A 12,781-nucleotide genomic window follows, 5' to 3' on the forward strand; every position below is an offset into this window, starting at 1 on the left:
AAAGCTTAACATCTGTGGCATTAAATAGAGATCTCCTAAAGTTTCCTTAGAAAATACTGAAAGCATATAAGAGAGAAAAGTTCAAAGATCCACAAGAAAACCTTCTGAGAGTTATCAACTAGGTAACACTGCTGAGAACCTTCCTCAGCATGTGCCGGTGACTAGCCACCAGAAGCAGCAGGGCACAGAAGAAGGCAAATGACTTCACAAAAGAGAACTTTCATTATGTTACCTCCTACAGGAAAAACAGAAAGAATGGAGATGGTAACCCCACCACCACCCGGTTTTTGATTCCCAAATTGATTATGACTCAATTAGGTTTCATTTAAAAGACAACACCAAGTGAAGCCAGCTTTTCCTTTGCAGAGTGGTATTTTCAAAACACCTCACACAGGGCTTAGCCCTTAAATATATCCTTCTAACTTTTCAAAAAGTAGCTCCTTTCTGGTTTTACTCCTCCTCCCTCCTTTGTTGAATTTTCTTTTTTTTGGAAAGAGTTGTCCTAGGGACTGAATCCATGCTTTACCACTAAACTATACCCAGCCTCTCTTGATGGCTTTTTAATATGATCGCTAATGTCAGTCAGGTCCCACATCACTGAGTTTATAATCTAATCTGTGCTCTGGTAGCTAAAACATCTTCCCCGTTCTCCTTCCAGGCATGAGCGTCTTGCCACCAGGCTCTTTTTGTTATTTTGAGTCACCAAAATCACCCCCCAAAGAGCCAAGCAGCTCAGCAGTGGCCTCTTGCTAAAGTGCTCCGGTCATTTCTTGTGCAGTCTTCAAACATTGTCCTATCATCATCAACGTAAAAATTAAATCTGCTGTTGTTTCAGAAAACGAAACGAATTGAGTGTGCTGTACCACCAGGAGATGAGATAGAGAGCAGTAACCAGATGATAAGGACATTAGCATCAAGCTCAAAAATAAATTAAGTTGCAACAAAGACTGTCAGGAACAGGCATACATGGTGCGCTTCTTGTCAGCCCAGCACAGGGAACCAGGCAAATGCTTCCTAAGCAGATGCCTCTGCATTGTCAGCCATGAAGCACGAAGCTGACTGCTCTTGCTGATAAGTCTCGGGTTAGAGGATTTACATTCTAAACTGAAACAAACAACTACGTCTACTCCCTATGGAAGGACATGAGCAATTATATTTCAGGCTTTAACTGTGATACAATAAAGACCGACAATGCAAGTTTAATGTCTTATCTTTCTTTCCTAAAAGAGAGTTAGTAGTAGTCCTTATAGAGATGTCACAGATTTTCCAGAAAGCGAACAAATAGAACACACTGGGAAGTTTTTTGGAAAGTGGTAATTTTCATGAAGGCAGTAAAATTATGCTATTTAGCACTAAGTGTAGTTACTGGGATCGTTTTGCTTTCACACATTTAAAAACCATTACATTCACTTGGGTATATATGCCAGAGACTCACCATGTGAAAATATTTGATATGGTTCTCACATACTCTAGTCTATCTTACACTTGGGACCATGTGACTCAATTTGATAAATGAGCTAAGAGCTCATTTAGGCTTAATTGGCTGATTAAAATATGCACTCCACACATCTCTTCCTATAAGGATACGACCTCAGGGATCATAGGGTCATAGCTTAGAACTACAAGACTAAAGTCTCTGTTGCCCTTGAAAGAAGTGAGTCTTCTGATCACACCATAGTAAACCATTGTCAGACCAACTACTAGATTTGGGCTTCATAGGTTATAGTTGATTGCAAGTTGTGTTCACAGATCTAAACAATACAATGCATGATCCAGAACATCTGCACAGAAAACAACCTCTTCCTACTCTTACCTCCCATCAAATACGTTGGAATGGAGGGGGTGTGCTAAACAGTGACAAAACTCCCATAACCTGCTCCAGTGGGTAGATCTCCAAGAGAAACACTTGTACAAGTCTACAGATCTAAGGATACTCATAGCAACATTGTTCAACAGTATATAAAATACTTGGAATAGTGCTTTTTCATGGGAGATTTGATGCCTAAGAAGTAGTCCTTACCTTCCAGGTCTTTACATTTAAGACCTTAGCTTTTACTTTAGTTTCTGGGTTTATGAATGAGTTATTACTTTTAGGTAAATGAATGAATGTATATAGATAGATAGATAGATAGATAGATAGATAGATAACTAGATAGATAGATAATATACATACATAATATACACATTCATATATAACATACATATGCACATTCATATATGCATACATAGACAGATAAATGAATAGCAACACAAAAATTAATGTGTGAACTGAATACTGAATGGACTTAATTCAGTTCTGGGCTTGAAATATCATAGTGATCCTAAACAGATTTTAAAACAATAAGAACAATGGAGCAAAACACTAAACATTGTCCTTTTCTTTGTAAATAGTTGGCCACACTTGTGTAAATAGCCACTATCTAGAGCCATTAGTAGCTTTTGAAACAACATTAACAAGCAATTAAAAAAAGATGAGTAGTAAATGATGATAATTCAAGAATAACCAGATACCACCACAATACAAGGAAAAGTATATGCTAATTAAGGTCAAAGTCTACCATTGGCAGGCTAACCTTCTGGGGCTATCTGGAAGACTCCCTTCATTGGCAGGGTGTCTCCTTCTCTGACCTTGTTTGGGGAGTTCAAAAAAACCCCATACCTTTCTCTGCAGAATGTCAGGTAGCCCTGGTTAAGATTACAGATTCAACTTCCTTTCTCCCAATAAGACCTCATTCAGCTAGCACAAGATGCTTCCCCATGCTAATGAGGCATTTTAGTACCCTAAGCCTTCAATCAATGACTTTCCTTTCTTGAGTATTCTCATGCCCTTCCTCCAAGAGGTATATAATCTCTGTATACACCTATACCCACCATCAATAAATCAATAAGAACAAGCCAGGATCATCTCACAGAGCGGCTTCATTAAAGATCGCCTTGGGGATGGCTGTGGCCTTAAAGGGCCATGCCTATGGATTCCCTGAGAACGCTTTTCTCCAGCCCCTCCAGTACTTATCACTCATTCCCAATCAGACCAGATCTGCTTGTCCCAGACTTAGCCTTCTCCTTTCTGTCTCATATGCAGATTCCCTGATGGAAAAAGTGGACTTCAGACAGTTCCTGACTATACCCACAGCACCTGGGTTCCCAGAGAGGAGACCAGGAACCACAGCATTCATCCCAGCCCCTGCTGGTTCCCCTCAGGTCCAAAATGTAGCAGCTTTCTGGCACCCCCAGTGAGAAACACTGGGTGTGGACTCTCCCTTCCAGCCTTTGCTCTGCCTCCTCCCTGCACACATGCTGGAGGTGTCTGGACACCCCAGCAGAATAAAGTAAGAGAGAAGAAAAACAGACCTACACAGTTACAAGGATTAACATATGTGTACCATTATACCTCTCACACAATCAGGGGCCAGAACTGACTCAAAACAATTCAATTTTAGGCAGCCTCACCTGCCTTCTGTTCCTTGTGTCATCCCAGCACTACCTCTGCATACTTCACTAATTAGTTTTCTGAGCAGGTGGGGCATCTTCAGCAAACCATCCAGCCTGTTTAGTGTTCACTTCCCTCATGGTTCTTGGGAATATTAGAAAAAAAATGATGGGCCTGAAATATATCACTTTTGCAGAAAATGTTAACTGAATTATAATCTTAGTAGATAAGAAAAAGTTGTTCTAATGCACATTCAGTAATGTTTCAAACATGCTGACCCATCACAGTATAGATTTAAAGCTGGAAAGAACCCACATGTCCCTCAACGGAGGAATGGATACAAAAAATGTGGTATATATACACAATGGAGTACTATTCAGCCATTAAAAACAATGAATTCATGAAATTCGTAGACAAATGGATGTAACTGGAGAATATCATCCTAAGTGAGGTTACCCAGTCTCAAAAGAACACTCATGGTATGCACTCACTGATAAGTGATATTAGCCTAGAAGTTTGGAATACCCAAGACACAATTCACATAACAAATGATGCCCAAGAAGAAGGAAGGAATGGCCCCTGGTCTTGGAAAGGCTCAGTGCAACAGTATAGGGAAGTACCAGGATAGGGAAGCAGGAAGGAGTTGACTGGGGAACAAGGGTAGGGAAGAAGGCTTATGGGACTTTTGGGGATGAGGGATCCAGGAAAGGGGAAATCATTTGAAGTATAAATAAAGAATATAATGAATAAAAAAAAAATGTACTGCAGAAAAAAAACCCTCAGTTGTCAAAACCCCAGCAGAGATATAGAATGAGTGAAAATATGACTTGTCTTATTAAAAATTTAAAATAATTATTTAAAAAAAAAAAGAAGTGAACAGTTCAAACTGTGGTGAGACATGTTTATGATCCCAGTGCTTGCGAGGCTGAATCAGTGTAGCTATGAGCTTGAGGGCAGCCCAGGGCTCAAAGGTCAGCACAGCGCTTCAAGAAAGAATGACAACCACAAGAATTAAATACTTCAGCCCCCGTCCTCTGTCTCCTTTCTACGGCTGTGATTAAAAACCACATACAAAAGCAATCTGGGAAAGAAAGGTTATAGGTTACAGTAAATTATCTAGGGAAGTCAGGTCAGGAACTCAAGACAGGACCATAAAATAGAAGCATGGAAGAACGCTGCTTATTGGCTTGCTGCCCTTGGCTTGTCCAGTCTGCTCATCTACATAACCCAGGACAACATGCTCAGGGTGGGTACCACCCACAGTGGGCGGGCCCTCCCATATCAATCATTAATCAAGAAAATGCCCTAGAGACATGACCTCATTTGAATTTGATGAAGGCAGTTTCTCAATTGAGGTTTCTTCTTCCCAGAAGACTCCAGTTTGTATCAAGTTGTGTCTAGTTTGTATCAAACAACACAGCACAGCCTCACTTCCATTCTTCCCATAAAATGATCTTCTAGAAATGTAGGAAATGTGTGTGCATATTAATAGTGATACAATAAATATACAAATATATATAAATATAGATAGATACACACATATAAACATACAAGAATATATAGTTTACAATGGAGACTAAGCATGTAGATTAACAATGGGCATGGCTTCTATGAAATAATCAATGCTCATTTATATAATATTTTGGGTTTTCAGAGTAATTATTTTGTGCTATTTGGCATTTATAATGAAGGCAATACATTTTTTTTCTTCAGTTTTCCTGCTAGAGTTCCATTAAAACATTTACTAAAATTAGGGAATTTTTAAACCATGGAAGCTTAATTGCATTAATTATCCTTTTCACCCTCAACTGTTTTATAGTGAAACTGAATAATGGATGCAATAATGAAGCAAAGGACATGTTGGATTTGCATATTTTATAAACATGCTCAGGAGAGCAACTATGCTACTTTGCTTGGAGTGGAAGTTAGGTTAATCATATGTTTATGAAAGAGAGAACCCAATTTCTGGGGGTCAGAGGAGGACTAAGTGGGGTGACTTTGAAACCAGCTCCTCTGCTCTTAAGTGAGGGATGAGAAAACAAAGGTTTTGTAAGAATCTTCCTGTGGTCAGAAAAGAGACCTATGAAGTTGTCACAGAAGCCCCTGGAATAAGGCAATACCTTAATCTGGTGAGTGCTCATAGAGAAAAGTCTTTTCTAAGAGTCAGCTAATGAATGAAAAATAGCATTTCCCTTGACCATGCTCTACTTCCTAACCCAATCCAGGGAAGCCTGCCAGGCTGGCAGCCCCACATGCCATCCCTCAGGTGTGCAGAAACAGACAGTGATTCATCCTCACCTCCTTCTCCTGACCCTCCACTCTCACAGAGACACACACATACCTAATCCATAAGACCTTGACAGTTTTCAGGGTAGTAATAGCAGGGTACACTTTTGGAATCTTATTCCTGTAGACAGTGTGAGAAATCCACAATCAATATGTACCCTAATATCTTAGAATGTCTCAGTTCAGTCTAATGTGTTAAGTGCTAGAAAAGTCCTAGAGATTAATTTTAAAATGACTTCTGATTAAAGCAGAACATACTATATAAAATTGTAAAGATTTGGAAATTAAATAGAAGCTATGAGCACTTGTCTCTCAATCCAATCTGTGCCACTGAGAAGACTTTCTGGTACTTATGAGTACAAAGAGCAAGCCAAGGTCAGCCTTCCCTCTTGGTTGGAAATGCTGCTGTTTCATTTTCAATAACAAGAAAGAGAAGGACCCAAGAGAAAGAGTCAGGAGAAATTAAACACCTGACCATAGTCAGAGTAGAATTCAGAACGAATTTCCCAGGATTGTTTTCCATTCTCAGCAAAGTACAAGAGACACGGTCTCTGTGGGGGAAAAGCAGACTGCCATAAGTAACAGTAGACAAACACAGCAGGAATAGGCTTCCCCAGACCAAAACTTCCAGCCAAGTCACAGTTCATACTGTGGGCTACTGCAAAGAAACTTATTCTGGTAAAGACAGTGCACCACACAAAAGAGTCAAGAGATTTTAACAGAATAGAGAAGAATGGGACAAAATCAAAATATACACCAACAAATGGGTGAGGAAGAGGATGGAGATCAGATCAGTGATGTGCAAACAAGTAGTTTTCCGAGAAATACATTCATTATTTCCTGAGCAAATTAAAGTCTTATTGTACTCTCATTGTGTCTAATCATGATTGTCTCAAATACTCCGACTGGCAAATTAAAAAAACAAAACAAACACCAAACAACAACAAAACCAGAAAAGGCCTGGTGTTTTTGAAATTTAACAATAAAGACAATTATGCCCTACCCCCCCCACACACACCCCTCCACACAGGATAAAAAGAAGTAGTTTTCACAGGTGACCCAAGATAGAGTTGGCTTGCTCCAGAATCTCTCACCACTCTGTGGAATTACCATCAAGAGAAAGGGTCATGGGCCAATTTTTAAACTTCCATGATTGCTGATTTCCAGAATCAAGGCAAAAAAAAAAAAAAAAAAGAAAGAAAGAAAAGAAAAGAAAAGAGAAAAGAAAGTCATCTGTCACCAGAGCTCCATTCCTTCTCCACAGCAGTTTGAAGAGTTCCTTTTCTCTTTAGGTGCCTCAGCCAGGCCAAACCTGAATTTTTATATTTCAGGAAGCAATGAATTTCAGGATGAACCAATAGGAAGCAAGTTAAATGCTTTAAATGTAGAAACAAAAGGTGTTCACAGAGAAAGGAGGGAGAGGGGGGAAGGAAACGAAAGATCTGTATGACAAGAACTTCAAGACTCTGAAGAAGGAAATGGAAGAAGACCTCAAAAAATGGGAAAACCTCCCATGCTCATGGATCGGTAGAATCAATATAGTTAAAATGGCCATTTTGCCTACAGCACTATACAGACTCAATGCAATACCCATCAAAATCCCAGCTCAATTCTTCACAGAGTTAGAAAGAGCAATTATCAAATTCATCTGGAACAACAAAAAACCCAGGATAGCTAAAACTATTCTCAGCAACAAAAGAAAATCTGGGGGAATCAGTATCCCTGACCTCAAGCAATACTACAGAGCAATAGTGTTAAAAACTGCATGGTATTGGTACAGTGACAGGCAGGAGGATCAATGGAACAGGATTGAAGATCCAGAAATGAACCCACACACCTATGGCCACTTGATCCTCGACAAAGAGGCTGAAAACATCCAATGGAAAAAAGATAGCCTTTTCAACAAATGGTGCTGGTTCAACTGGAGGGCAGCATGCAGAAGAATGCGAATTGATCCATCCTTGTCTCCTTGTACTAAGCTCAAATCCAAATGGATCAAGGACCTCCACATAAAGCCAGACACTCTGAAGCTAATAGAAAAGAAACTGGGGAAGACCCTTGAGGACATCGGTACAGGGAGAAAGTTTCTGAACAGAACACCAATAGCGTATGCTCTAAGAGCAAGAATTGACAAATGGGACCTCATAAGGTTACAGAGTTTCTGTAAGGCAAAGGACACCATCAAGAGGACAGATCGGCAACCAACAAATTGGGAAAAGATCTTCACCAATCCTACATCAGATAGAGGGCTAATATCCAATATATATAAAGAACTCAAGAAGTTAGACTCCAGAAAACCGAACAACCCTATTAAAAATGGGGTACAGAGTTAAACAAAGAATTCTCACCTGAAGAACTTCGGATGGCGGAGAAGCATCTTAAAAAATGCTCAACTTCATTAGTCATTAGGGAAATGCAAATCAAAACAACCCTAAGATTTCATCTTACACCAGTCAGAATGGCTAAGATTAAAAATTCAGGAGACAGCAGGTGTTGGAGAGGGTGCGGAGAAAGAGGAACACTCCTCCACTGCTGGTGGGGTTGCAAATTGGTACAACCACTCTGGAAAGCAGTCTGGCGGTTCCTCCGAAAACTGGGCACCTTACTTCCAGAAGATCCTGCTATACCACTCCTGGGCATATACCCAGAGGATTCCCCACCATGTAATAAGGATACATGCTCTACTATGTTCATAGCAGCCCTATTTATAATTGCCAGATGCTGGAAAGAACCCAGGTATCCCTCAACAGAAGAGTGGATACAAAAAATGTGGTATATCTACACAATGGAGTACTATTCAGCCATTAGAAACAATGAATTCATGAAATTCTTAGGCAAATGGATGGAGCTAGAGAACATCATACTAAGTGAGGTAACCCAGACTCAAAAGGTGACTCATGGTATGCACTCACTAATAAGTGGTTATTAACCTAGAAAACTGGAATACCCAAAACATAATCCACACATCAAATGAGATACAAGAAGAAAGCAGGAGTGGTCCCTGGTTCTGGAAAGACTCAGTGAAACAGTATTTGGCAAAACCAGAACGGGGAACTGGGAAGGGGTGGGAGGGAGGACAGGGGAAGAGAAGGGGGCTTACGGGACTTTCGGGGAGTGGGGGGGGGACTAGAAAAGGGGAAATCATTTGAAATGTAAATAAATTATATCGAATAAAAAAAAAGAATGAAAAAAAAAGACTAGGGGAGAGACAGGGAAGGAGGGAAAGAGGGAGAACTAAGATGATTGTGGGCTTCCCATGAAAGCATAGCTCTTAGCTACAATGAATGGGATTATATAGGATTCCGAGGACACAAAAATTGCATCTCCAAAAGTTACTAAGAACTCTCCCTTTTTAGAAACATCGTTCAAAAAATGTAATTTGTAACATTGTCAAAAGCTAAAAAATATTTCCTCCTAAACAAAGGTGTGACCTGGATTTGCAATGGGTCTTACTTTGGGTTCAGAAACATGGGTCAATGATCAGGGTTACATATCATTTTAGCCCTAAGCACAGCATATTTACTGCCTTTAGCATCTTTGTTCAAAACCTTTGTTCAAAATCATAGAGTGCCTCACTGAGTAAGATTGGCTTTATCAGTGGTGCCTGGAGTTCCTGGATCCTTTCTGCAAAAGAGGCAGGCCAGATCCTCAAAGGATAGGTCACAATTTTTTCTCAAGATTTCTCTCCTATAGCTTCATGATTTTTCCATATGCCTGTCCTGCCTCACTTAGACTTTCAAGTAATCAGATTATCTAGTGTTTATATATGAACATATTGACAAGAGAACATGATCAAGGATTCAAATTACCTGCAACTTATAAAGAATGAACTGTTGTAAGAAGTAAACTCAATTTTAAAAGGCAAGAGCCTAGCTGCTGTTGCTGCTGAGTATTATTAGTATTAATATTAGTATTAGCATTAGTATTAGTATTGCATCTAATAAAGAAACAACTAAAAGTAAATAACATCTCCGAAAATTGCTCTATCTGATTGGGAGGGGTTTGTGCCCTAGGTTCCCACATGTTGAGGAGATGAATGAGGACGGGCTTCCTCTTATGGGGTCAGGCACAGCCAAGTGCCAGATATTCAACTGAAAAGAACCTTAGCATTTCTAAGATAGTTGTCCTGTGCACTGTGCAGTTTTCTCAGTCAGTTTTCCATAATTTGTGAGGAGAACCTGGCATATCTTTCTCTTCATATTCAAGAAATTTAAACAATCTCTCAATATTTTAGATGCAAAGCCATCATCTATTCCAGGCCTAGAGGATGTCACAGTTGAAGTGTCTCCTTTAAATGTCACTGCTGTCACAAATGGATCATCATCCTGAAACCACTTCAGGTCAACCACATCACAAGAGTACACAAAACTCTCCACCACAGGAAAGTGAGGTATCGTCAGAAAATATCTTGACTGTAGACAAGGATCCTAGACAGACCAGGTATCTCAAGATGGTTCCAGTACATGTTCCAGTGACAGCAACCAGAGACAAAAATGATATCAGGACTGGATCCCAAGCTCCTCAAGAAGCCAGATGCTCCAGTGCCTAACTGTAAAAGTGAAAAAAAGCCATAGAAGAAAGCTCAGATAAAGTTCAGAAAGTTTCAGTGACTAAGTTGGATTGTGATGCGAACTAGATACATGTGTGGAAGGGTGTTTTTATGTATTATGAAAGACCATGTATTCTAGTTCTTGGTATAAAATCATCAAATGGCCACATACCTACTCAAAACTTCCTCTCTTAAAAAAAGAAGTCATTTATAACCTCCCAAAACATTGGTAATAAGCTTTTCTTCTTCAAAATCATCTTGCTTTATGGTGCTTCCTGTTAATCAACCATAGAAGCATTTCTTGATGAGGTTTTATGAAGACTTTGAATCTTTCTGCACACAGTGTTCTAAGCCATCATTATAAATTGCTCTGAATCAGCCTTCACAATTAAACAATCTGACACTGTAGAGTTAAATAACAAGAATTTTTGAACATAAGATTGTTCATCAGGCATTCTTGAAAAGTTTAAAGAATGAGTCCATCTAAAGAGGTCAATAAAGACAATTTGGGAAACTATTGGTTAATTCAGATTTATTTTAGAGTATTAATTATGCCAATATAGAATTACCACTCAGAAAATGTCTTCTAAATCATGAAGTCTCAGCACTGCAGGACATATGGAAATACTGGATAGCCATATACAAAATTTCAGAAATTATTGTTGGAGACAAGTAACTGTATAGTTTAATCAACTTTAGGTTAGTTTTAGAATTCAGAAATAGAATTAAGATGCATAATCATCTCTATTTATTCAGCAAGTTTTTCTAATATATTTAGGTGTAAATTACTATTACAAACTTTACAAAGATAAATGATCCAACTATGGACCATGAATATACAACACACTCTATCTGTTGCCTATGCATATTCAAGACTTCTATTTCCTCTTCAGAAAAGATTGCTAAGTTTCTACTCAAGAAGCCCTAAACTTTTCAAAGCCAGCCCTGCATGCCATCCTCTGCCCTCGACTTAAAATACTTAAAAGGTAGTCAAATCACCGCTCTTTGGGTTCCCCCAAAGTAGGGTGAAATGATACTAAAATGACTATAATTTTATATAACTGTCATTAGAATATAGTATAAATTATGAGCATTTAACAACTAAAACAGTACATTAGATACATTTTCCTAAATGTCATGGAAATTTGCATATTATGGGGATACCTTAGTTTTTAATACACTTAATGTTTGAATCAGAATAAACATTTCTATCTTAAAAGGCATTTATCATGTATTTGAGGTAAAATTGATTCACATATTTCCTCCTAGCTCTTGTAAAATAAGTAATCTATAATTGATATTTATAGTCAGCCCACCAGAGTTGATATCGCTTATCTAACAGCACTTAGTATTCACTAATGAACATTTTACTATTGCTCTTTCTCTTCCTCATGATCCCCAGCCTCTGGAAACTTCTCTTTTTTTCTTATCCTCTATGTAGAAAGTCAACTTTTATACATTCCACATGAAAAAGTCCATGCTGTTTCTGTCTTCATATGACTATTTTGACTTCCCATGAGACTTACAGTTCCATCAACCTTGTCATAGATCGCAGGATCCATCATTCTGAATGACTGAATACTATCCCATTATGCATTTTATTTATCCATTCATCAGTTCATAGATAATTAGTATAATTCTATTTTCTGGCCATTGAGAATAGTGTTGCAATACATAGAGGCATACAAGTATAATCTTCTTTGTATATGTAATCCAGTTCTAGGTTTGCTGATGGGTGTAGTACTTCTAGTCTTTGTTTTTCAAATATCTCTGTACTGTTTTCTATTCTGGGTATAAAAACTGAAATCATACCAATAGGATAAAGGCTCTTCTTTCTTTTTACCCTTGTCTGGGCTAATTAGCATAAAATATTCTAAGTAGTGTGAGCTGGTGATACATGGTCACTTCGCTTTGCAATTTCTGATGATAAGTTATACCCTCCCCCATTTATGTTCCTTTGGGAAGTATTAATTTATGTCTTCGGAAAGATGCCTGTTTAACTATTGACCAGTTCTTTTCAACTGAATTCTTGACTTTACCCATTGCTGAAAAAATATAAATACATACATACATATGTATATATATATATATACACACATATATAATATATACATTCACTACCTAATCAGATATATAACTTTAAAAAATACTTTAATAGAATTTAATACTTTCAACTCAATACATTTCAATTATTTTTGCCAAGTCAAATTTTCTAATTTCTTAATCCTGTCTACCAGTAATAGTCTACTAGAAAAACAAGGCATTTGGGGTGAATATATGTGTAGAAAAAGAAGTGTTTAAGGCATCTAATGCTGCCTGTCTCTGGAGGAATTGCTTGTCCTAATTACACAAAAATTCAGCCAACCAGCTCACCCTAATTTTTTTTCTTAATTGGCTGTCACAGTTTTTCAACTGTTGCTGGAAAACTTAATTTACACTGACGTAGAAAAATTTTAGAAGTAAAAGTCTAAAAGCTATGTTCACAGTGGTCATCAACAACATAAATTATAACAGTA

General features: G+C 38.3%; 1 pseudogene; it reads left to right on the plus strand.

The window, feature by feature from the left end:
• Window positions 1–9,748: 9,748 nt before the first annotated feature.
• LOC127663647 (WASH complex subunit 3-like) lies at window positions 9,749–10,352 on the plus strand (annotated as a pseudogene).
• The last annotated feature ends 2,429 nt before the right edge of the window (window positions 10,353–12,781 follow it).

This window comes from Apodemus sylvaticus, chromosome 13, assembly GCF_947179515.1.
Source record: "Apodemus sylvaticus chromosome 13, mApoSyl1.1, whole genome shotgun sequence".
NCBI lineage: Eukaryota > Metazoa > Chordata > Mammalia > Rodentia > Muridae > Apodemus > Apodemus sylvaticus.